Raw genomic sequence first — 26,865 nt, 5'->3', positions numbered from 1 at the left:
GTTGTACACTACCATTACCAGAAGTTACTGAAGCTACTTTACTTTCAATGTTAGCAATGTTAGTACTTATATTTTCTACTTTCATCTCAACATTATCTACTCTTTGCACAATATGAGTAGTGTCAGTTCTGATTGCATCTACGTCTGCTTGACATATGTTTATTTTTATATTAACATCTATAAATCTATCTGAGCACAGTTCAGATTCCGCCTCGATCTTTTCTGTTAGCTTGTGCTCCAGCTTCGCATCTGCCATTTGGAAGTCTTTGCGAACCTCAGCAACTTCGGATTTAACTGTTTTATACATTTCAGAAAACTGTTGAGCAACCTTTTTCTTAATATCCTCATGGTTGCAATCTATTTTATTATTCAAACTGTCTAGATCTTCTTTCAACTTATTGCAACCAGCCTTGAAGGTATCGTCCATTACCTCCAATCGTTTATTAAAATTAGTTTGGCTGGCCATAATCTCATACTTTAATTCAGCATTACTGCTTTTGACCTCAGTTATTTCAGACTTTAATTCAGCATTGCTGGCAGCTATTGCTTGTAATATAACATTTAAATCAACAGCCCCAGTATCTTTGGGTGGCTCAATAGCTGGTTTCTTTTCACACTCAGGTGACGAAAAACTAGCTCCAATACCAGAATCATCAAAACTAAAGGAAACATCTGATTGATTAGTCATATCTAGCTTCTCCTGTTTAAACCTTACCATCTCTGATGACCGTTTCATTATTAATTCATCAGAGAAACTATCATCCAATAAATTTACAATTTCTGGTTTCTGTTTTACTACAGGGGTCTCTATTATTGAATCATTGCACCTTCCCACACTACTGTCAGGAGACAATACTTCATTCTTCACCTTAATATTATTACTCTCATGCATGTTTACACTTGAACCGTTGTCTGGATTTACATTTCCCTCAACAGACATAGGTTCTAATTTAAGTTTAAACTAAGTTTCTTTTGGTGTTTCCATCGCTGACAGTCTTTTAGTGCAGGTTAGTAAAATTTTTAACAGCTTTGCACTTAACTTAGTTCCTTCTGCACGACGTTGTCGGCGCGGCGTACCAGGATTACTGAGGCGACGTGACGCGTTGAACTGCAGACGGCACTCCGACGGCTGTGATGTGTTTGCGTGGCCCGCAATGGCAGGCGCGTCTCCGGCTGCTGCGTCGGATGACTGCGGTGAGGTGAAACTGGCTTCTCGCGATGCTAGCAGCACCGCTAGACTCAGTGCCAGCTCCGTAAATCCAGATGCGATGTTAATCCAGTTGCGTCGCTCACATGCACACGCAACACTTTCACTGTTCTATTACTCAGCTGCGTGTCGCATTTCACTCGCGAATCCGAATAGTTAAAAATCACTTTCACTTAGTTGATTTCCCGGGCCGATGCACCATATGTGGGGCGGCGGTTGATAAGATAAAATATAATTGCAGTACAAAATGTTTGTTATGTTGAAAGTTTCTGGCTTTAGAATGTTGTTATGCTGTCTTCCGCCGTTCTCAACACTGGCTCTCTATTTACTTTGTAGACCCCCAGAAAGCGATTTGACAAAACCTGAAGCCTGTAAATAGAGTTCCTAGTGCCCACTTCCTTGAGATTACAATTATAGCTGCAGCTTGTAGCTCTGTAGAGTCAGGAAGTTGTTCGGGATTTCTAATCAAAGACGACTTTCCAAAATAGTTGAGTATATTCTCAAAATCACAAATATACACACAAATATCCCTCCAACCTAACTAACAGAACAGTTCAGAGTCTATTGCGCCAATGCAACCATAAATGTCCGAAATAATTGTTGAAATGAATGCTCGCCATAATTTGATGAAATATCTCATCAAACGCCACGCTATATAAGTAGTAGAATGTCTGTCCCGCGACGGCACGTGAAAATACGACAATACGCACACTGAGGTTAGATAATGAAAATCATTCCCGAATTAACACTTTACTTGAAACGCTTTACTGGTTACGCGCATCTCGAATAACAGAATACGGCACCCGAGGCTGTTAGTAGCACTGATCCTGGCGCGGCGCGATTCCCGACACAGATGGCGTGTCATTCAGCGTCTGGAGAGAACTGGGGCCTTTGCTCCTCGCACAGCGCTCTTATATATATATCCGCGGTGCGGACCGCTGAGGAAATGCTCGATCAAATCGGCTGGCTCGACTAGCCGCTAGGCTAGTAACGCACCACTTCAAGTTACATAATAAATTTTAGCTTCTCTTGCTGAAGGCCGATGAAGCTCCTAATTTAACTGTGCATTCAGCACGCAGGGAAGTATTGATAATAAATTTTTGACGTGGCTAACTTTAATAACATAGGCGAGAGAATTAATTTAATTGCACTGCACGCAGCAGATGGGCTCTGAACTGTCCCTTTTTGAGATCCGCTATCGCTATAATTTAACAGATATTTGAAAGAAACTTTTTACAGCTTCATCATCATAGCGGACCTCCAACCTATTAAAATCTAAACATCCTAGTATGATTTATAAGCTCACTTAATCTATCTTGCTTCCTCTAGTTTTGAGATGAAAACCACAAAATCATGAATTTACACTAACATCTTAATTTGTGAAATCCAAAGTACTATTTTTATTAAATCATTATGAAAGCTGAATCTAAATACAAATTTTGCAGTCTCTAGCTCTTTTCTGTGCCGCCAATTATTTTTATAGAAAAACGTCCAAATAAAGGAAACGGCTGAAGTTATCAACCTGATATTTAACACACATTAGTTTATCATTATTCCAGACATACTAGGTAAGTTTTATGTCATTTGCTTGATTTTTGAGGTATTGCGCAACATCTATGACGTCAGAGCTAGCAGACTGACTAACACACAATGGAAACTGATGTGAATTTGCTGCAGCGTGAGTAGGCTGCTTCCCTACATGTTGACTAGCCGGCGCGGAAGGATACGCACGTGGCGGGAGCTGATTCGAGTTTGAATTTACTACTGGATTTTCCAAAGTAGCAAAACCTCGCTCGACGCCAAGATCTGTATTGAATTGTGTGTTCGATACAGGAGTAGGAATGTTCCGACCAACACTCTGTGGAGAACACGTGGGAAAGTCCAGGCTAACAAAGCCAGAGTCCACGACCGTTGGCGGTTGGAAGATACTGGCGGCACTCGATGAATTCCACTGCATGTTCTGGCTGAAGGATTCCGAAGTTTCTTGCGGAATGTCCACTACGACGGCAGGAGTGCTGGAGAGATGTTGCTGGAATCCGGGCGGCGGTGAATGCTAAAAGGCCATTGTCTGGAGCTGAACAAAGGCCCTCGCGATCGCGGAGAAACCCGACGCGGTAGGCGCGTAAATAACCTTCCGGCGGTAACTCGGACGCGTATTCCACAAAAACGGGGTCACCAGTCAGAGAATATGGTATAGTTGTAGGTAAACAACTAGAATTCTCTCATATACAGATTTATTGTCACTTAGCTTCTACACAAATACAAGTTCGGAGGCTAACTGCCGTTAGCGTCCAACATCCTGCCCCAAAGCCCTCTCCTCAAAGGTAGCACACTTGGGCACAGAACAAATATCGATATTTATGGCGCTCTACGCCACAAGCTCAAATTTCATATTACTCATTCTTTTCATGGAACAGAGACAAAACAGGGCACAGCACAAAGGAAATACAGAAAAATGAAAAAACAAAAATAGCCACGCTAATGTTTATACAGATGCCATACAACAGTGTATTGGAAAGAATTTGAAAACATCATAATTTTCGAATTGCTGTTGTTCATTCATTTCATTTTCATTTCAACTTCACTCAAAATTAATTAGCTTGCGATTTTGTGACTATTGTATTTCGCTTCTGGTTGTCATGGTTTGTAGAGTGAAAACTTTAAAGTTAACATGTAGTCAGTGATGTACACAGAGAGCCGTTCTTCAGCATACACACAGCTCTAAGTGAAGAGAGCAGAAATTAAATTTCCTGCGAGTGCAATTCTTTAAGTACATTGCGCTGCGCAAACTTTAGTTAAAACTTTAAGCAAGAAAAACATTACGATTGCGTGAGTTCGTTATTTGTGAAACATACGTACGGTTTCTGGTACCTAGATGTTATGAGAAGCCTATTGGTCTGAAGTACATTATGAAGTCGGTGTTGCAGGTATTGCTATCAAAAAACGACAGATACGATAAGGGAGATAAAATAAAAATATTTCACTGTTTCGAAATATATTCACATTTGCACTTCATTCTTCGACACCTTGGAACTTCTGCCTCTTTTCTTTACTTTCCCTTCTCTATTTTCCTTTTCCTGCTTCACTTACTTTTTGAATAATTTGTATCACTGCCAATGTATAAGTGAAATAGTAGCAGTGATATAATAATATATTACGTATATCGATGTATTGATACATAACATTTTACGTGTAAACATATACAGTTTCACAATATAATGTTAAAACATCTTCACATAAAACGCTAACTGTCAGTTCCGGTATAAGACAGGGAATAAATGTTTAAGATGGCCACAGTAAGAAACAAACATATAGTTATTCCCACACATTTTTCCCTCCGGAAATTAACTACCCTTAAATCTTCATTTGCGTGTAGTATACAATGTATTATCCTTTGGTAAACACATTTTGTTAACATCACATACTACAAAAAATGGTTCAAATGGCTCTGAGCACTATGGGACTTAACATATATGGTCATCAGTCCCCTAGAACTTAGAACTACTTAAACCTAACTAACCTAAGGACATCACACAACACCCAGCCATCACGAGGCAGAGAAAATCCTTGACCCCGCCGGGAATCGAACCCGGGAACCCGGGCGTGGGAAGCGAGAACGCTACCGCACGACCACGAGGTGCGGGCTCACATACTACACCCAACTTTCATTTTCTTTATATGTTTCCTTAAGGGAGCTGGTGCAGTGCTTCAGAAACTTTACTTTCAAGATCGCTATGTTGTAAAGTGGTGATGAATGTGATTACTTGTAATCGGCACAACAACATATATGTACATACCTGTTATTCGAAAATTGACATACCGACTTCTAGTATAGCTCACGATACCAAAATGACATACACTGTACGGCACCACTTACTGTACTTAAGGAGAATAATATGTAATGTAAACATACACCCGAAAGTGGCAACAGAGAATTGCAGAAACCGGTAATCTACAGGGCGTTACAAAAAGGTACGGCCAAACTTTCAGGAAACATTCCCCACACACAAATAACGAAAATATGTTACGTGGACATATGTCCGGAAACGCTTAATTTCCATGTTCGAGCTCATTTTAGTTTCGTCAGTATGTTCTACCACCTACGCTCAATGGAGCACGTTATCATGATTTCATACGGGATACTCAACCTGAGCTGCTAGAACATGTGCCTTTACAAGTACGACACAACATGGTGTTCATGCATGATGGAGCTCCTGCACATTTCAGTCGAAGTGTTCGTACGCTTCTCAACAACAGATTCGGTGACCGATGGGTTGGTAGAGGCGGACCAATTCCATGGCCTCCACGCTCTCCTGACCTCAACCCTCTTGACTTTCATTTGTAAGTAGGCTGTTTAGGTTTTTTTTATTGGTAACGCCACCTCTGTATAAAAATCACTGGCTGTGCTGTGTGCAGTCTGTGTCTAGTTTGCATTGTTGTCTGCCATTGTAGTGTTGGGCAGCGGCAGCTGGATGTGAACAGCGCGTAGCGTTGCGCAGTTGGAGGTGAGCCGCCAGCAGTGGTGGATGTGGGGAGAGAGATGGCGGAGTTTTGAAATTTGTCATGAACTGCTATATATATTATGACTATTGAGGTAAATACATTGGTTGTTCTCTATCAAAATCTTTCATTTTGCTAACTATGCCTATCAGTAGTTAGTGCCTTCCGTAGTTTGAATCTTTTATTTAGCTGGCAGTAGTGGCGCTCGCTGTATTGCAGTAGTTCGAGTAACCAAGATTTTTGTGAGGTAAGCGATTTGTGAAACGCATAGGTTAATGTTAGTCATGGCCATTCTTTTGTAGGGATTTCTGAAAGTCAGATTGCGTTGCGCTAAAAATATTGTATGTAAGTTTAAGTACAGTCTTGTATAAATTGTTCAAAGGGGACGTTTCACATTTATGGGGGCATTTGAAAGCTCTTGTCTACGCAACCCCGGTACCAAATGTAGAGACTCTTCCTGCTCGTATTGTGGATGGCTGTGGTACAATACGCCATTCTCCAGGGCTGCATCAGCGCATCAGGGATTCCATACGACGGAGGGTGGCTGCATGTATCCTCGCTAACGGAGGACATTTTGAACATTTCCTGTAACAAAGTGTTTGAAGTCACGCTGGTAGGTTCTGTTGCTGTGTGTTTCCATTCCATGATTAATGTGATTTGAAGAGAAGTAATAAAATGAGCTCTAACATGGAAAGTAAGCGTTTCCGGACACATGTCCACATAACATATTTTCTTTCTTCGTGTGTGAGGAATGTTTCCTGAAAGTTTGGCCGTACCTTTTTGTAACACCCTGTATATGAATAAATGATTTTAACGATCTTATCAGTTGCAAATTTATTCACCGTTCATAATAATATAGACCTTCATTTTCCTTTTCGGCTTCACACTGTATTTCGGATCGCAACTTTTGGTAACACGCTGCATACTGTGTGTCACATGTACCTCAGAATTTCCGAGTTTGTCTTCGCTACTGTTTCCTACGTTTTATTGTTCTCCTGATTATGAACTGGTATTGTATAGAGTATCGTTCCTCTTAACTCGGAAATGCAAGCGACGCTTTTTTTTTCCCTTTGCCCCCTGGAAACGTCATCCTCTGTGAATGTCGCTATGCTATTATGGTGCTCTCCGTTTGCAGCGTTACGCTTGCACTGGGTTTCACTTTCATGTCTACTTTTTGCAGCTGACTTTAATTAGCGCTACTGCTGGGAAGTCGTCTCAACAGATTTTAATGAGCTCTAATTAGTCTGAATTATTACATATGTCTAGCGTCCGATCGACGTTTTAACAAAGAATCTACGCGCCGCAGTACTCTTTGTCTGAACGCTGAATACATGTGCGTGACAAAACATTGATTATACAGTTCAGCTGTTGCTATACCCGGCCTATTAGTTGTTGTGCTAGCAGGTCGTCTTAAAGTAGTACTACCATAACATCAGTCGTGACTCAATTTATTCACTGTTCCATATCTCACTTATCACACTAGTATCTGTTCAAGCAAGACTATGGACTAGAGTACAGATAGTACCTCAAGAACAAAACACTTTACATTCACGAAGTACGTGAGTCGATCAAAGTGCATTAAAAATGCGATTAAAACTAATATACTCAAGTGACAGAATTTGTAAATGTAGGATCCAATATGATGTTAGATCACACCTTAAAGCTGTTTCCTGAATATCTGATTAGTGAGCCACTCTGATCAGAATACAGGCATAAAACAGGTCCAAAAAAGGGAACAACGAAATATGTTCAGTGTGTGAAGAAAATTTACCACATACCTTTAGGTAAAGAATTTAAATATTAATGGATAATCTTGAGGGCATTTCTGTTAATTCAAAGAATTAAAAGTAATGAAATTGTACTGCATTTGTGACATTAAATGGTTCACACGTAAAGTGAATTAATGATATTAAAATTTATATAACAGAAATATGTGTAGAATTACCAGTTACATTTTTTTAACAAACATTTTCAGTAAGTGAAGGCCTGAGGGCAGACTGATTATTGCAATTAACTACATTTAGCTATTCAGCAGTGATTTATATGCACAGTGGCTATCAATTGGAAAATTGCATGTACTATACATAATTTTTGCTTTTTGCCTTTCATCTGCTGATTCTTCCAGAGGATCGAGACAAAGTGTTAAAGTAGAATGTAAAACATGAACATGGGAAATCAGTGTGATATGCGAAATGCGTATGACTCTAGCAGTTGCAGGACTGTATTTTGCAGCATAAACTCAAAACTTCAGTTTGTTGAAGGTATCATATCACCAATGGGGTGAATGAAAAACAATAAAAGAACATCTCTACAATGTAGTTAGACGAAACTGTGTTACAAAATTGCATAATGCCGTTTTCTGGGTCGCTAAAACCAGAACTAAAGTTAATAATCGAAAGTTCTAACAATTAGAGCAAGGAGAGTATATATATATTCATTCATTCATTCATTTCATTGTTGCCCTTATGGACAGTGTTTGAACTCGAAAATCACATGATGACACAATTTTCACTTCTTTCCTCTCTTCCTCTTCTCTTCCCAAAATCTCTTCATCCTTTGGCTGTGCTCCTGTTTCCTTTGCTCTGTCCATAATGTTCCTGTCTTCTTTCTCTCCTTTACAATAAATTTTGCACTCCTAACTTTGTTTCTGAAGTATTTCCTGTCTCCTATCATTTGCCTGTTGATCCCTATCTGCCTTAAGTCTTCGTCTATTTCATGATACCAATTTGTTTTCTTGCTTGAGCTGTTTACTACATCAAAAATTTTCTTTGTAAGTCGGTTGTTGTCCATTCTCTGTATGTGCCCATAGAAAGTTAATCTGCGTTTTCTGATCGCGTCTGTTAGTCTGTCAGTGTGCTGGTACAGCTCTTTGGTAGGTCGCTTCATCCATATGCCATCTCTGTGAATTGGTCCAAATATTTTTCTGAGAATTTTGCGTTCTATTTTTTCTGTGTCTATGATGCCTGATGCTCCAATTGTGGTTGTTTCTGACGCGTACAATGCTTCTGGTAATACAACTGTTTTGTAGTGCCTAAGTTTGGCCTGCCTCGATATGCTTTTCTTATTATAATGTGACCATGTGAGTTTGTATGCCTTCTGGAGTTTCTTCGTTCGTTCCATGTTAGCCGCCTTGTTTGATCCTCCCATTTGTATGTACTCGCCTAAATACTTAAATTTTTCGACTCTTTCTACGGATCCATATACAGTACGCATGGTGTGTACATTGTTGGTCTGTCGTTCCATATATTGTGTCTTCTCGTAAGATACCTGCAGACCTGTTTTGGCAGCTATTTCATGCAAGCATTCCAGTGCTTCCTTTGCCTCCTGTGTATTATTGCTGAGTATGGCTATATCATCTGCAAATGCCAGACATTTTATGATTGTTTTGGTCTCACGTGTTCTTCCCAGCTGTATTCCTTTAACTTGTTCCTCCCACTGCTTGATAATTTTGTCTAAAACCATGTTGAACAGGATTGGTGAGAGCCCGTCTCCTTGTCGGACACCTGTGTGTATGTGGAAGGGTTCCGAAATTTCTCCCATGAACTTAATCTTGGAGGTAGTGTCTGTAAGCGTCTGTTGTATAAGTGTCCTGGTTTTTCTGTCGATACCATATTCTTCCAGTACGTCAAAGAGTGTCTGTCTGTCTATGGAATCATATGCTTTTTTAAAGTCCACAAAGGTAACTACAGTGTTTCTTGCCTGTCTGACTTTCAAAAGTGTTCTCAAGTTCCAGATCTGTTCGATGCATGATCTCCCTTTTCTGAAGCCCGCCTGGTATTCCCCAATTTGCAGATCTGCTTGTGGTTCTAGTCTGTTTAATAGCACCTTAGAGAAAATTTTGTATGTAACTGGTACTAGCGAAATGCCTCTGTAATTGTTTGGATTTGACTTATCACCCTTTTTATGTAACGGATGGATCAATGCACATTTCCATTCCTCTGGCACTTTCTCTGTGATCCAAATTTCGGAGATAATCTTATGGATTTTTTTGGTGATGTTTTCATCTTGGAGTTTCCAGATCTCGGCGATAATACCATCTCCTCCGGCAGCTCTGTTATTTTTCATTTGTTTTATGATTTCCTCTATCTCTTCTATTGTGGGTGGATCAGAATCGGCATTAGATGTGGTCTTTTGGAATGTTAATTTTCCTGTAGGTTTTTTGCAATTAAGAAGTTTATCAAAGTAATGTTTGAGAATTTTACAGTTTTCTTTTGTGTTTGTTTCCAGGGATCCATCTGTTCTTCGGAAGCAGAGGCTAGGGGGTTGATAGCCCTTAATATTTTCTTTGAAAGTTCTGTAAAAATTTCTTGTGTTATTTCTTTTGAAATCTTCCTCAATTTCTTTTAGTCTGTTATTGTCATATGCTCGTTTTTCCCTTCTGATTTCCTTCGATGCTAGTTTCTGAACTTCGTGAAATTCTTTCCATGTTTCTGAATTTCTGTAGCTACTGAACTTGTCCCATGCTTGCTTTCTTCTCTCAATGGCTTCATCACAATTTGCGTTCCACCACCTATGTTTGCGTTTTCTAGGTGGTTGTCCCCAGCACATAGTCTTCTGAACTGCCTTCGCCAGATCTGTCCATGTGTCTATTGAATGCCTATTAATTTCTTCAACGATTTTATCCCTGTTTATCTTCAAGTATTCCGGATCAGGTTTGACTATTTTGTTTTGCGCTGTCTGTTTCAGTCTTGGGATTGGCCTAATCTTAACTTGTAGCAAATAATGATCAGACTCGAAGACTCCTTTACGTGTTCTGACATTTAGAATTTCCCGCGAATTTTTCTTGGATATGGCCACATGATCAATCTGAAATTCTCCCCACACTGTGTTGGGTGCTTTCCATGTTGTAAGTTTTCGTCTTGGTTTTTGAAATTGTGTTGACATGATTTTGAGGTTAAAGTTTTGACAATATTTTATGAGGTGTTCCCCATTTCTGTTCGTGCGAATATGTGCTGAGTATGGGCCTGTTATTTCTCTGAATTTTCTCTCCTTACCAAGCTGCGCATTGAAATCACCCATTAAAATTTTCACATGTCTTTCTGGTACGTTGTTAGTTACTTCCTCCATGTCTTCCCAGAAGTCTTCAATTTCTTGTGGCTTCTTTCTGTTATGGTCATTTGTAGGTGCATGTGCGTTGATAATTGTGTATGCTTTATTACCTGATTTGAAGGACAGTGTCGAGATACGTTCTGATATTGAATTGAAGTCTATGATGTTATCCATGACTGATTTGTGTACTGCAAACCCTGTACCAAACAATAATGGTGTTCCTCTTCTGACCGCAGGTTTACCTTTGTAAATCCTGTAATGTTCTGTGTCGAAATGGTTTTCATCTACGAAGCGCGTCTCTTGAATGGCAAGAATTTTGATGTGAAATTTATCTAGCATGTCTGTCAGTTGTTTTAGTTTTCCAAGTTTGAACAGAGTGTTTGCATTGAGAGTGCCAAGGTAGTGCTTGCGAAGAGGTTTTGAGAAGCTCCGACTCTTCTCCTCATGATGTTCCTGGTCCCCCAGAATCCGATGACCAGGAAAGTCCTGTCCGTTGACTGGGGCCTGGGGTAGCGGATTTCTGTCCATTTGTTCCATCATGATTACTTCAAGTTGAAGTTGGTTGTGGTGACCTTTAACAAGATCACGGTAATTGCAGACTTGATTGTTGAGATCAAGCCATATTTCACTGCCGCACCAACTAGGTAAACAGACGCAGACCACTAGTCGCTGGATACCAGAACAGACACTAATGGATTTCTTGATGTTGTGTGTTTGGTCCGCGAGAGCTATTTTATTTCGCTTAAGTCCGCCGGCAAGCCGGTGAGGACCCCCCTATCCGCCACCTGGGACGCGCCACGTCGGAGTATCACCTCTCCGCCTGCTACGACACCGTAGTAGGTTCGTGGAGTATATATATATATATATATATATATATATATATATATATATATATATATATATATATCAGACATATGGACATTATATAACATTTAGAAAAGATTAAGATGTGTGTTGAACTGTTTCGGAAATTTAGATTCAGGTATTACTCAGAAATACAAAATTAGGGTAGATATAAGTAAACGATATTTATCTTGAAACGTCCCCTTTGAACAATTATACAAGACTGTGCTTAAACTGACGCACAATATTTTTTAGCGCAACGCAATCTGACTTTCAATAATCCCTACAAAAGGATGGCCCTGACTAGCATTAACCTATACCTTTCACAAATCACTGACCTCACAAAAATCTTCGTTACTCGAACTACTGCAATACAGCAAGCGCCACTACTGCCAGCTAAATAAAAGATTCAAACTACGGAAGGCACAAACTACTGATAGGCATAGTTAGCAAATGAAATATTTTAATAGAGAACAAACAATGTATTTACCTTAATAGTGATAATATATATAGCAGTTCATGACATCCAGTCTTACAAATTTCAAAACTCCGCCATCTCTCTCCCCAAATCCACCACTGCTGGCGGCTCACCTCCAACTGCGCAACGCTACGCGCTGTTAACATCCAGCTGCCCAACACTACAATGGCCAACAACAATGCAAACCAGCCACAGACTGCACACAGCACAGCCAGTGATTTTCATACAGAGCGCTACGTGGCGTTACCAATATAAAAACCTAAACAGCCTACATACAATCAATTAAACTGACTCACCTTTTTTCTAAAAATGAGCTTGAGGTGTCATTAAACTCTCCATCGAAAGGAACCATATGTCAGCAGTATAAAACAGGAATTGAAATAGCTTTTTACTGGATTTACTGGACTGTTTTTTTTTTTATTTTTTGCCCTGAAAGTTTTCGCGTAGAGGAAAAAAAGCAGATGTTGATGTTCGTAAGAAGCTAAGGCTAAGCGCACATGAAATATGACAGTCTTGCAAATGTCCTCGTCTTAATTGCTTTGATGAAAGAGCTGAAATATTACAGTCATTCAGAGTAACTTTTTACTTTTCAACTTTGTATCAGTTACCGTTTTTGCTGCTGTTCCCCCTAATTGCATTAATTTTTAATGAAACTAACAGTTTCATTGCCTCTGTGATATCTAGTTAGTATTTCAATTGTCTTTCCAACTCTCTGCTAGCTCTTAGGCCTGTAATTATCTTTCAACTCTGATGTGCCGGCCGGTGTGGCCGTGCGGTTAAAGGCGCTTCAGCCTGGAACCGCGTGACCGCTACGGTCGCAGGTTGGAATCCTGCCTCGGGCATGGATGTGTGTGATGTCCTTAGGTTAGTTAGGTTTAAGTAGTTCTAACTTCTAGGGGACTTATGACCACAGATGTGGAGTCCCATAGTGCTCAGAGCCATTTGAACCATTTAACTCTGTTACCTGTGAAGAGAGCTATTGGCGACAGTGATTTAAGTTGAGCAATAGCAGGTCGATACAAATATCTTGATGATTCAAAGTAAACCTGCAGTGAATTAACGCTGATTGTTTTTTCTTATTATTGACACCTGATCTACTCCTGGCAAGATCTAAATTTACTCAGAGCTCTAGATATAGGAAAAACTCTTTGTTTTTCCAAGACTAGTGTAAAGGTATCTTGAACGACAGGGTACGAGTACATTGTAGTAGCATTACAATTGAAAGTTTACTCCAATAAGGCATAATCAGTGAACATTTCCACATTTCCAAGCACTCAGTAACTACAGACGCAAAATGTCTAAATTTTTGTTCGGATGTAGGCCTATAATTTATTTTGTGTCCAGTATTTTCAAAAAATGGTAAAAACCGGTACAAAGTTATCCTGATTGACTACATGCAAATTTAACAGTCTAGAAAAAGCTTACAGTTCAAAATGCGCATTTGGGAGATTTAATAACCATTCCAGCATTCGAACGTGTCAGGCAGAAGACGATGCGAAGCTACGAGATGCTACCTTTGCGTACAGAGTTGGAGTCATGTAGAAGCTGGCGATAAGAGTGACGAAGCAGTTGTGCAAAAAGCATTTAGTGCATTACATGGTATCACAAAAAATAATTTAAAATGTATACAGAGCAGCCTAAAAGTGAACGATTTTGCATCGCAAGACAAGAGGGGTAAATATACGTATCTTGCCTGCCGAATCAACAAGATGTTTTACATATATTCACATAAGCCATTATATCTTAAACTATGCAAGAAATACAAGTTTCCCTGAAGATTTGAATGTAAAGTTAATGTTTCTGATGTTCAAAGAACTTTGCCCCACAGCTGAAGTTACCTACGAGACCTACAGGTGCATCATGAACAAGAATTTTAACGTGTCCTTAGATAACAACGTTGAAGAGCTTCAAGTATTTGGCGATTGTGCCAGAGGGCAAAACAAAAATTTGACAATTTTTCGCTTAAAGCAGTATACCGTTCATAATAATGCCCATGGCTAGACAGACATCAAGATCACATTTGGAGGACGAGGTCATTCATACATAGTATGTGATAAGAATGTTGGTCTGTAGAATTTGAAACAAAGAATGTAAACCCTAGAGAACTTCATAAGTATGACTGAAATTTCAAGAATGAAACCAAAACTTTCTTTGTGGGAAGGATCTGTCAGCAGATGGTGTGCGATCGGAAAGCCTTTATAAGTGAGATATATTCAAAACCAGCTCATAAAGGGAACAGAGTCCTCATCTATTCACTCTCGTCTGATGAATTGGAGAGACGCGTGTAATGGACCAATGGTATCCAGTGTCATAAGAAACGCTGACAAAGTTGTATGAAAACATAAAATGCAGAATATGAGCTACCTTCATTGTTCTACGTAGGGAATTTTATGTAGACAAATTACTGTCATTCAACAAATTTTCCTTTGAAATTTGTTACATGTAAAAACGTGTAATAAAAGTCTCTGTTATCTGCTGGTCACCTACATGTTTCCGGAGCAAAGTACAGGGATTTAATGAGTCTTATGAAGATCTGTGTCCAGGCAGCAGTAAAGTCTTTACGTGGTTTGTGACATGACTGATAACTCGCAAGCTAAATGTGAGCTTCCAAGGCTATAATAAAAATATTAGAAAAGATAATAATAACATGAGAAATCTTATTTATGATATTAGAAATCATAGTACTGTTAGGAGTGACAATAAAATCACTTGAAATGATGAAATGAGAGTAAAACATTCGTACAACAGAAGAAAACAGAACGTAGTAGGCTCATATGCATATTTCTCTTTCTGTTTACATATTTCCGCTTTCGCTGAGTGGTCACCCCGTCTGACTGTCTTGCAGCGTACCCGGGTTCGATTCCCGGCGGGGTCGAAGATTTTCTTCGCCTCAGGTGGGGACTCTCGGACGTCAGTGGCATACGATCATTTCATTTCATTCTGTTTTTGGGGACATTTTCACTTAAAAATTAGTAAGAGAGAATTTATTGATTTAGTTTCGCGTTCCTGACGTTATAGGCCTACACTTTGCAGATCCTCTTCTTTTGCTCAGTATACACAAAACTTCACTATTTCTCTCTTTCTGAAAACATTATTTTGTATGAAAAACACTTATTACATTTTCTGGGTTTCATTGAAGAAGTTGCGTATCTGGTGCTTTCTCTTGACCCGTTGAGAATTTACTACCAACAGCATCACAGGCAGTGATAACAGTATCATCCATACATAGAAGTGGCTTAGAAAGGCACTGTTGGAAACACAAGCCAGTGATGAAGCCTTAAAAATCTCGCGCAAAGATGATGACGTCAACCGAAATTACCCCCTGCACTTGTATTCCTACTCACTTACAGTTTAATCTCTGCAAAGCACTTTGTTGAATGTACCATTCAGAAACTGAGTGACGGCATTATTTGAGTCAGCAGTATGCTATGTACTTTCTGGATCAAAAGATCGGTTTATATGTCTCAGACCGCACGAGATTCGTTTTTGGAAGTCGCTTCTTGTACTGTCTTAAACCCATCAACTGAAACCGATATTACTATTTGGTTAGCGAAAGATTGTTCTGGCCTTTGCAAACCCTCATTCGACCCAACGTATATCTCGAGCAAACTCTACCTCTGTTCAGAGGAAACGTTTCCTATTGTGAACACAGTTTATGAAACCATTTGATGATGGAAGGCGCGTAGGAAACTTTGAGACTTAGGCTGTCATCCAGAACGTATGTTAGCGTTCATTTTATCTACACACCCACGACAGAAAATAATTCCTTATATAAATTAGATCATACACCCCAAAAATTTTCTGCACACTAACCCATGCGTAAAAGTAATTTAGATGAAACAGATTCCAACGTTTGAGGAATTAAAAACGGAGAATATGGCATTGGACATTATTGGTGTAAGTTTTGTTATTACTGTGGGAAGTAAGTTCTCATTAACGACTAGAGAAATTTCTCACCAAAGCTATTTGCCGCACAATGTAAATCTTTGGCAGTCAGTATTTTAATGGTCTTAATTTTCGTGGTCACACTTGGTACCAGCTACATGTTAGAACAGAAAGTCACGCACGAATGCGGCGACTTTATGACGCCTTAGTCGTAAAATACGTTGTAGTGGCGACAGCAGCAGCTCACATTGTGTCGAGGCAAGCTTTAGTTTCTTTGGTGTGAGAAATCCGTCAGTGGCACAGTCGTACCCATCAGCTCTCATTCATCCTCCTGGTGTTTCCTTTTGATCGTTTCTATTCTGGCATTGTTCTTAGTGTATGTAGCACCATTCGACTGTAGCTTTAACCATGGAGCTTGATAGCATTGAAATCATAGTCTGTATTTCTCAGTTTTATTTCTCTGCTAAGAAGGTAGAGACATTGGGGAAAGTGTGCGAATGTGTTCTTTTATCAGTTGCATGGTTTATGTTTGTGATCAAATAACTGTGAACCGTCTTTGTTACTTGAAATTCGTTGTGGAACAACAGGCTCTGAAGAAATCTTCATTTGTGGCTTCTGTTACATAATGTAATTTTATTGTTATTTTCAGTGGAGGTAGATGCAGTTTGAGTCTGCGGACAGAGGGGACAAAGGTTTATCTTCCCCGCTGCAAGCGCTAAAACTTTGACTCTCGGTTCAATAGTGGCTGAACTGTATGGAAACTGCGACCGGTCGATTTATAATGTTATTCAGTTTTTAACTATCCGGCTTTCCAACTATTGCAGGCTTTATGGGAATTCTCTATTGTATACCTTAAATTACTAGGCACCTGGACTGTGGTATTTGTGCAACTAACTATATTTATATAGATTCTACGAAACTATGTATAGATATAAGGTATTTCGTTTTTATTCCATTATTCTCACGTCACGCAATCTAAAAGGCTGTGAATATAACACTTTGGAAAAATTCATTATTTAGCTTCGTGTAAATGAACCTCTAAGATTTGAGTGGAGTATAATAAAGCGTACAGGCATCACATCTTTCGAACAACAAAACCTATATGTGAAAGTGAAGTGTCACATCTCATGTCTTGTTACTCTTAGCGTTTAAGATTAATGTTTGTAAGCTGTTTATTAAAAGATGTGAGAGTGGGTAGCGGTAAGAGTAGGCATTTTTTATTTCAATAAATATGTGTAAAAAATTGTTGCAATATTACATCAGTTACGGATGCAACACCTAATTTAACATCTTGGTTACATTATGTAAAAGTTTCATTGTAGTTTAATTATTATTAGAGGAATAAAAATAGACTTCCCAAAAAATAATTTTTGGTATGGTTATCCCATGGTGTATGGTAAGAGTATGTAGCCCTGCGACAAGAGTACGCAGTGGGCACTTTTGCCCCCCACTAAAGAAAATGAAAAGTATTACACATAAATAGATGGAAAAACAGAATATGGATTCTTTCTTTCTCGGCGAATTCAAAAAGTAAATGTCGTAGTGATCTGAGAGTAATACCGAAAATTCGGGTCTCGAGGAAAATGTAGTGCTGCACTATTTCTTGCTCTTCCTGCAATGAAAAAGTTCTGTTAATCGGCCTTGAGCTCTCTGCCTTTGCCGGCTTTAAAGACGTTAGGCAGCCCCTGAAAACCCGATAGCTTTGGCTGATTGCCATATTGAGATCCCATTTCCAAAGGCCAAGTACTTTATGGTACAACGGCTTACTAAAGGGATATCGAGTTGATGTTCTCGGCTGTTTCCGGAAAGAAAAGAAGCCGCTAAGGAAGATGTGATAATATGCGAAGTGTGTTTCAGAGGCATGTATGTCTGAAAACACCACTACCCAACGAAAGAAAAACTCTAGAAAGTAAAATTTAATTTAACTTCTTTAAAATGAATAAGGAGGCACCTAAGGTAAATAAATACCAACGAATTTGCCTGTATACGTTAGAAGGAACTGCATATGTTGATGTACGGTTTTGGGGCAAAATTTGGCAAATAGTTTCTTGGTGGAGTAAAAGTGCACCCTGCAAACGTCTACACCATAAGACCTATGTACTTTTACCCCATTCCGCGGTTTTCTTTTTCGACAGTCGACAGATTATACAAACAACTAAAGTCCTGAAGATGAAGGAGGATGTTGGAATCTTATAGCCGCCAGTTCCGATACCAAGTTTACGTAATTTTCAAATACATTTAGGCTCACCTGATGACTCCACCAAAACTAAACGAATTTTACATTGAAAACGTACAATGGTGACTTACCGTATTTTCTGCAGCTGCAAGTGTGCGACGAGATTCCAGAACAGAGCTGAGGAGACTGGCGAACTCATGCTTTAGGGACCTTAAAACTTGGTGTCTACTCTTGCCCCACCCGTACTTTTACCCCAAACTACCCAACATCTAACTGGTGCGTTTTCACTCTGGTACACAATAGACATATTTAAAGTGCCCTGCTCACGAACTTCTCGATTATATGACGCTTAATCAGAGAACAATGTAATATTTTACTACTGAGCATTATTAGGTATACCCTATCTAAATAACATTATTTCCACAAGCATCACACTCTCAGCGGCTAGCTACGCAAGGTATGCAGTATAAAGTTCTTGTAAATATTTATTAATTAGTGAGGGGTCTAAAGTGGGCCAAAAACTTCTTAATAATTCAGTGAAAACTTTGAACACAACATAAAGCGACTGGTCATAATTTCCACACAACCCACCTTCTATAATGTTAAAAATATTTGTAACAATGAAAATTTCTGAATGTGGTGTCACATTGTAAAGGTGAGGTGGTATTCTCCTTAAACGACGATGAAGATACTGCATTTCAATCTCCAGAACTGTCAGCACTGGTCATTATAACAGCGTAGCGTAGCGGTAGCGTTACCACCTACCACACAGGGGGCCCGGGTTCGATTCCCGGCAGGGGACTGGGTATTGTGTGTCTTTCATCATCATTGAATCGCAAGTCGCCGAAGTGGCGTCAACTAAAACTGACTTGCAATACGGCGGCCGAACTCCCCCGAAAGGCGAAAAGGATGTGTAAGAATGATGTTTCGTTGACTGTTTCCTTAACTCAATTAGTAGCTTACCTACAATAAATAAATATGGGAAATCTCGAACACGAGTTACAGCTGCTGCAGATACCGTATGTCCTAACACATTTTACCATATCAAACATAGTCTGGCCTTCAACAACAGTGATAGAACAAACCGCAATCAAAGGATGAAGAAAGTATACCCTGATTAGTTAGAAACATCAGTTCTGTTTCTATGGACGGGAAAAAAGTGTCAAAGAAGAGGTATTTCTATTCCAGTTAAAACCTCTGGAAACAATATCTTTGAAATAAACGTAAGAAACTAGGAGACAAGACATAACTGTCCTGCAGGAATAAGGAGCAGTTGATGAATGTACACACGGAAAAATGAGGCACATTTCAAAATTTCGAGGTGTGGGAGTTAGAGGAAATATAGCCCTTACGTTAAGTAAAATTGTAGTGGTGAACTGTTGGACAAAACAGAGAGAGGGCAAATGTATCAAAGATCAAAAAGATGAAGACAGACGGAATAGCGAAATATGACGAAAGATCATTTATAGAGGATAATGATATTGTATGAGTTATGAAACGGTTTGATAACGGAGCTTTTCACCTACCCAGTTAATCAAACTGAGCACAACACATACGAAGTAAAGAGAAAGAGTCGCATTTTCGTGAAACAGTACATTCACTTTAAGTTATATCTTTGCTTGATGCGCTCCTTAAAGGTACTGTACAGAAAACAAACTATGCCAAAACATGCAGTGGTATAAGATATTATTCCAGCTTCTAGGTCTTTCGATTGTGAACACTTGGTTCCCGTATCAAAGAACTTATTCCTTGTAAGGGATTGAAGAGACGGTAAGGGAAGATTACGGTTTAACGTCTCGTTGACTCCGAGGCCATTAGTCACAGTACACAAGCTCCGAATTTTTAATGGATGGAGAAGGAAATCGGCCGTGTCCTTTCAAACTAACTATCGCGACATTTAACTGGAGCTACCAGTTTCAGCACTACAGTACTCCATCTTCAGGCCCTCTGATCGACGTGTATGAAGAATCCCACCTCTGATTCAGTCAGATTAGGGCCAGCGTTCAGTGACTGGTATCCTTATCTAAAACTTCCTGGCAGATTAATTCTGTGAGCCGGACCGAGACTCGAACTCAGGACCATTGCATTTCGCGGTCAAGTGCTCTGGAAGGTAGGAGACGAGGTACTGGCAGACGTATAGCTGTGAGGACGGGGCGTGAGTCGTGCTTGGGTAGCTCAGATGGTAGAGCACTTGCTCACGAAAGGTAAAGGTCCCGAGTTCGAGTCTCGGTCCGCCACACAGTTTTAATAACACACCGATCCCTTCGATAATCACTATCTCGGCAAGTGATTATTGAAGGGATAGCAGTGTTACAAATCTAGCAATACCTGTCACTGAATGCTGGCCCCTATTTTGATCGGACCAGACATAGGATTCTTCCTATACGACGGTCAGGGGGCCTGAGGACGGCGTAATGTAGTGCTGAAACTGGTTGCTCAGTAACATAACAGCTCGAAATTTAGACAGCTGAAGGTGTCTTGATTCGACATTTGTATTGGACAACCGAGGTAGCGCAACCATCTCTGTAAAAATGGACTTAAGAGAACTCAGGATTGCCGGACACTGATTTCGACCGTCGTACTCTCGAACGCGACACCATGTGCTAAACACGGTGCCGCGTTGCTCGATGGTATTGAAAGTTTAGTCTTCTAGATCTTAAGTGTCCAACTGCACCTGGCCAATAGCAAGAAAACATATAAAATTATAATGAGGAAAAAAGGCCACAAGACTTTACGTTCGTTGAAGAGAGAATTGATACTCTTGCACTGGCGCTTTTTTGTGGAAAAACTGACGGAATTGGGACACTGGCTTGTTTTCATAAGAAAGACAAGCGTAAGAAACCAAATTCTATTGGCACGGTTTCAAATACGTGGGGCATTTAAAAAGTAATGCAACACATTTTGCTTCTTAGCCAGTTTCGGAGGGAAAAAATGCGGAATTTGTTGCGCTACATCGTGGAATATTCTAGCTTCAGCCTGTATAGTTTCATTAAATTCTGATAGGTGGCAGCGCTGTACGCAGCCTTCAAAATGGCTTCTGCAGCGTAGCTATGTACCAGACAGAGACCTGTCATTTTATTTTGGCGGAAACCAGAGCATCGCTGCTATTTACACGCGCTATCAGAATGTCTTCGGGGACCAGGTAGTGAACAAAAGCACGATGAGTCATTGGGCGAGGCGTCTGTCATGATCCACCAAGGTCGCAAAAATGAGTCCGATCACCCGGTCGCACACAGCTGTGACTCCGGCAATGTTGAAACGTGTGGACAGCCTCTTTCGAGGCGATCGACAGGTCACAATCAAATACTTCGTCACTCAACTGGATGACACTCGTCCACCAGTTCGGGTACTAAAACGTGTGTGCCCATAGGCTTCCTCGCCGAATAACAGAAGATCAAAAAGAGCAATGAAGGACAACCTGTGCGGAATTGCTTGAGTTTTACGAGGTTGATAGTGACAATTTTTTTCGGACGTCGTCACAGGTGATGAAACGTAGGTTTTTCACCCCGCATCTGAAACAAAACGGGAGTCCATGGAGCGGCCCCACACCATCTCTTTCCGAAGAGAAACAAATCAGCACTCTCAGCCGGTAAAGTCATGGCGACGATCTTCTGGGACTCTGAGGGGAATATTCTCTTTAATGTCGTCCCTCACTGTACAACGAACAACTCACAAGTGTGTTGTGCTACCCTCAGGAAACTGAGGAAACGTCTAAGAGACAGTCTCCATTCCTTCCAAGCAAATTATGTAGGCGTTGACCAGATATGGCTCAAATCAAAGATACAGTGTCGACAGCAATAGATAGATTCATACAGGATAAGTTAATAAGAGACGGGACTGATACACCACGGTACACAAAACACGTCAGAACACTGTTGCAGAAGCAACGAAAAAAGCATGCCAAATTCAGAAAAACGCAAAATCCTCAAGACTGGCTAAGTTTCACGGAAGCTCGAAGTTCAGTGAAGACGTCAATGCGAGATGCTTTTAATAGTTTCCACAATGAAACATTGTCTCAAAATGTTACCGATGATGGTGCCATATAGCGGAGTTACTAAATACAGTTTTCCGTAATTCCTTCACGAAAGAAGACGAATTAAATATTCTAGAATTCGGAACCAGAACAGCTGTTAACATGAGTGACGTAAAAGTAGATATCTTAGGTGTTGCGAAACAACTCAGATCACTTAAGAAAGGCAAGTCTTCCAGTCCAGCTGGTTTACCAATCAGGTACGTTTCAGAGTATGCAGACACAATAGCGCTTTTCTTAGCAATCATATAAAACCACACACTTGACGAAAGGTCTGTTCCTAAAAACTGGAAAGTAGCACAGGTCACACCAATATTCAAGACAGCAAATCGGAATAACCCATTGAATTACCGACCCAGGTCATTGACATCTATTTGTAGTAGGATTTTGGAGCATATACTGTAGTTGAACATTATGAATCACCTTGAAGAAAATGACTTACTGATACATAACCAACACGAATTCAGAAAATATCGTTTTTGTGCAACACAGCTAGCTCTTTATTCCCATAAAGTAATGAGTGCCGTCGACAAGGGATCTCAGATCGATTCCATGTTCCTAGATTTCCAGAAGGCTTTTGATACCGTTTCTCACAAGCGACTATTAATCAGATTGCGTGCATATGGAGTATCGTCTCAGTTGGGTGACTGGATTTGTGATTTCCTCTCAGAGAGGTCACAGTTCGTAGTGATAGACGGTAAATCATCGAGTAGAACAGAAGTGATATCTGACGTTCCGCAAGGTACTGTCATAGGACCTCTTCTGTTCCTGATTTACATGATTTACATAAATGATCTAGGTGATAATCGGAGCAGCCCATTTAGATTGTTTGCAGATGACGCTGTAATTTACCGTCTAGTAAAATCATCAGACGATCAACTGCAATTACGGAATGACCTAGAGAGTATTTCTGTATGGTGCAAAAAGTGGCAATGGCACTAAATAAAGAAAAGTGCGAGGTCATCCACATGGGAACTAAAATAAATCCGAAAAATTTTTGGTATACGATAAATCGCACGAATCTAAGGGCTGTCAATTCGACTAAATACCTAGGAATTACAATTACGAGAAACTTAAATAGGGACGACCACATAGATAATATTGTGGGGAAGGCGAAACAAAGACTGCGCTTTGCTGGCAGATCACTTAGAAGATGCGACCAACCCATTAATGAGACAGCCTACATTACAATTGCCGTCCTCTGCTGGAATATTGCTGCGCCGTATAGGGTCCTTATCAGGTAGGACTGACAGAGGATATCGAAAAAGTGCAAAGAAGGGCAGCTCGTTTCGTGTTATCGCGTAATAGGGGTGATGGTATCACTGATATGATACGCGAGTTGGGGTGGCAGACACTGAACCAAAGGCGGTTTTCTTTGCGTCGAGATCTATTTACGAAATTTCAACAGCCAACTTTCTCTTCCGAATATGAAAATATTTTGTTGACACCCACATACGTAGGTGGAAATGATCATCATAATAAAATAAGAGAAATCAGAGCTCGAACGGAAGATTTGGGTGTTGCTTTTTCCCACGCGCCATTCGAGAGTGGAATGGTAGAGAAGTAGTATGAAATTGGTTCGATGAACCCTATGCCAGGCACTTAAGTGTGAATTGCAGAGTAACGATGTAGATGTAGATGTTTAGTGTGTGCCGGCCGCGGTGGTCTCGCGGTTCTAGGCGCGCAGTCCGGAACCGTGCGACTGCTACGGTCGCAGGTTCGAATCCTGCCTCGGGCATGGATGTGTGTGATGTCCTTAGGTTAGTTAGGTTTAAGTAGTTCTAAGTTCTAGGGGACTGATAACCACAGCAGTTGAGTCCCATAGTGCTCAGAGCCATTTGAACCATTTTTGTTTAGTGTGTTCATCACCACAAGAATGCAAAAGAATTTCTCCTTCTTCATGACAATGGAAGGCCTCTAGCAAGACTGCGCACCAGAGCTCACAAAATTTCATTATACTGTTCTTCCTCATCTATTTACCATACCGGATGTCGCACCCTCCGACTTCCATCTGTTTGGACCAAGGAAGTATGCGCTCCTCGAGAAACAGTACTTGGTAGTCAGGGAGGTTATTGGTGCAGCAAGAGATTGTCTGCGACGTCGACCATTAGAGAGTAACTATGCTGGCATACAGGCCCTCCCAGTTACGTGCGTAAGGCCCTCGCATTGGACGAAGATTATGTTGACATATAGGGTTCTGTAACTGTAATAGTATGGTTATTGGAACCTTGACTAAATCCCACCTGCTTTAAGGAAAAATTCGTCGCATTACTTATTGAAAGTCCCTCCTATAAAGTGTTTGAGCCGTGGCGCGACCCTCGGGCGCCAGACGCTATCGATTACTCCTCTGGTTGAGGTTGGCACTATGTGCGATCGCGAGCGCCTCCTGTCGGAGCGGGTCCTAACGAGGGAGTGAGTGCGAGTACGGGAGTCTGGGGCGGACAGCAGGGGAGAAAGGACATTGCGGCCGCACTCTGAGGCGACAAGAGAAGAGTTGTTGTGCACGGCCGAGAAGGGAGCGTTGAGCATGGCGGCAGTCAGCATCGCTTTCCGGGGGACAGAGAGTTGCGGCAGTCCAGCGAGCAGACACCAGCTCCGGGAGCAGTGCTCCAGTTTGTGGACGTGACGTCGGTCGTATTTTGGCGCAGTATAGTTTGCGTGGTACGCATCTGCTGCTCCCTTTATGCCCACGTGTGTTGTTCTGTCCGTATGTGCATTGAAAAGGTTACGCTCCGGCTGGAACAGTGGCTTTTGCTTTACGTTCATGCACCCTGACTCATTTGTTTTGCTGCAGGCAGCTGTAATTTCAGAGATTTTTTTTTTTTTTGTCGCGATTGTCTTAGCCCGCTGGTGCCTAGTATCCGAGAGCAAGACAGCTAACGTGTGACCTGTTGTTTTGGGTTCTGGAGTCCTGTTTTGGCAACCTACACTCCTGGAAATGGAAAAAAGAACACATTGACACCGGTGTGTCAGACCCACCATACTTGCTCCGGACACTGCGAGAGGGCTGTACAAGCAATGATCACACGCACGGCACAGCGGACACACCAGGAACCGCGGTGTTGGCCGTCGAATGGCGCTAGCTGCGCAGCATTTGTGCACCGCCGCCGTCAGTGTCAGCCAGTTTGCCGTGGCATACGGAGCTCCATCGCAGTCTTTAACACTGGTAGCATGCCGCGACAGCGTGGACGTGAACCGTATGTGCAGTTGACGGACTTTGAGCGAGGGCGTATAGTGGGCATGCGGGAGGCCGGGTGGACGTACCGCCGAATTGCTCAACACGTGGGGCGTGAGGTCTCCACAGTACATCGATGTTGTCGCCAGTGGTCGGCGGAAGGTGCACGTGCCCGTCGACCTGGGACCGGACCGCAGCGACGCACGGATGCACGCCAAGACCGTAGGATCCTACGCAGTGCCGTAGGGGACCGCACCGCCACTTCCCAGCAAATTAGGGACACTGTTGCTCCTGGGGTATCGGCGAGGACCATTCGCAACCGTCTCCATGAAGCTGGGCTACGGTCCCGCACACCGTTAGGCCGTCTTCCGCTCACGCCCCAACATCGTGCAGCCCGCCTCCAGTGGTGTCGCGACAGGCGTGAATGGAGGGGCGAATGGAGACGTGTCGTCTTCAGCGATGAGAGTCGCTTCTGCCTTGGTGCCAATGATGGTCGTATGCGTGTTTGGCGCCGTGCAGGTGAGCGCCACAATCAGGACTGCATACGACCGAGGCACACAGGGCCAACACCCGGCATCATGGTGTGGGGAGCGATCTCCTACACTGGCCGTACACCACTGGTGATCGTCGAGGGGACACTGAATAGTGCACGGTACATCCAAACCGTCATCGAACCCATCGTTCTACCATTCCTAGACCGGCAAGGGAACTTGCTGTTCCAACAGGACAATGCACGTCCGCATGTATCCCGTGCCACCCAACGTGCTCTAGAAGGTGTAAGTCAACTACCCTGGCCAGCAAGATCTCCGGATCTGTCCCCCATTGAGCATGTTTGGGACTGGATGAAGCGTCGTCTCACGCGGTCTGCACGTCCAGCACGAACGCTGGTCCAACTGAGGCGCCAGGTGGAAATGGCATGGCAAGCCGTTCCACAGGACTACATCCAGCATCTCTACGATCGTCTCCATGGGAGAATAGCAGCCTGCATTGCTGCGAAAGGTGGATATACACTGTACTAGTGCCGACATTGTGCATGCTCTGTTGCCTGTGTCTATGTGCCTGTGGTTCTGTCAGTGTGATCATGTGATGTATCTGACCCCAGGAATGTGTCAATAAAGTTTCCCCTTCCTGGGACAATGAATTCACGGTGTTCTTATTTCAATTTCCAGGAGTGTAGTTATCACGCACACAAATGTATTGCTGACGAGTGAGGTTAGTCCTAATCATGTGGAACTGAGGTTTCAGTGACTGGCTCGTCTGCAAATTAATTAATTTAACCTTTGTGGTGTGTTGTTTTTTTGCTTTCAATGGTGAATTTCTTGTCGTTTATTTGTGTATGTTTCGCCGTTAATGATAACTGTGAGTAAGATAGCAAGGTCTTGAAGGGATTGCGTATCGAGACTGTATTATTGGCAACTATATAATTTGATTTCTTGTTTATCGGTCTGGTGAAAACTTATGCCAAGTTTACTAATTTCCTCCTGTGGTTCGGAAGTTGGTTTGAAGGTAAATCCGTTGGTAA

Source organism: Schistocerca nitens, chromosome 1 (genome assembly GCF_023898315.1).
Source record: "Schistocerca nitens isolate TAMUIC-IGC-003100 chromosome 1, iqSchNite1.1, whole genome shotgun sequence".
NCBI lineage: Eukaryota > Metazoa > Arthropoda > Insecta > Orthoptera > Acrididae > Schistocerca > Schistocerca nitens.
This window is presented reverse-complemented; position numbering follows the sequence as displayed.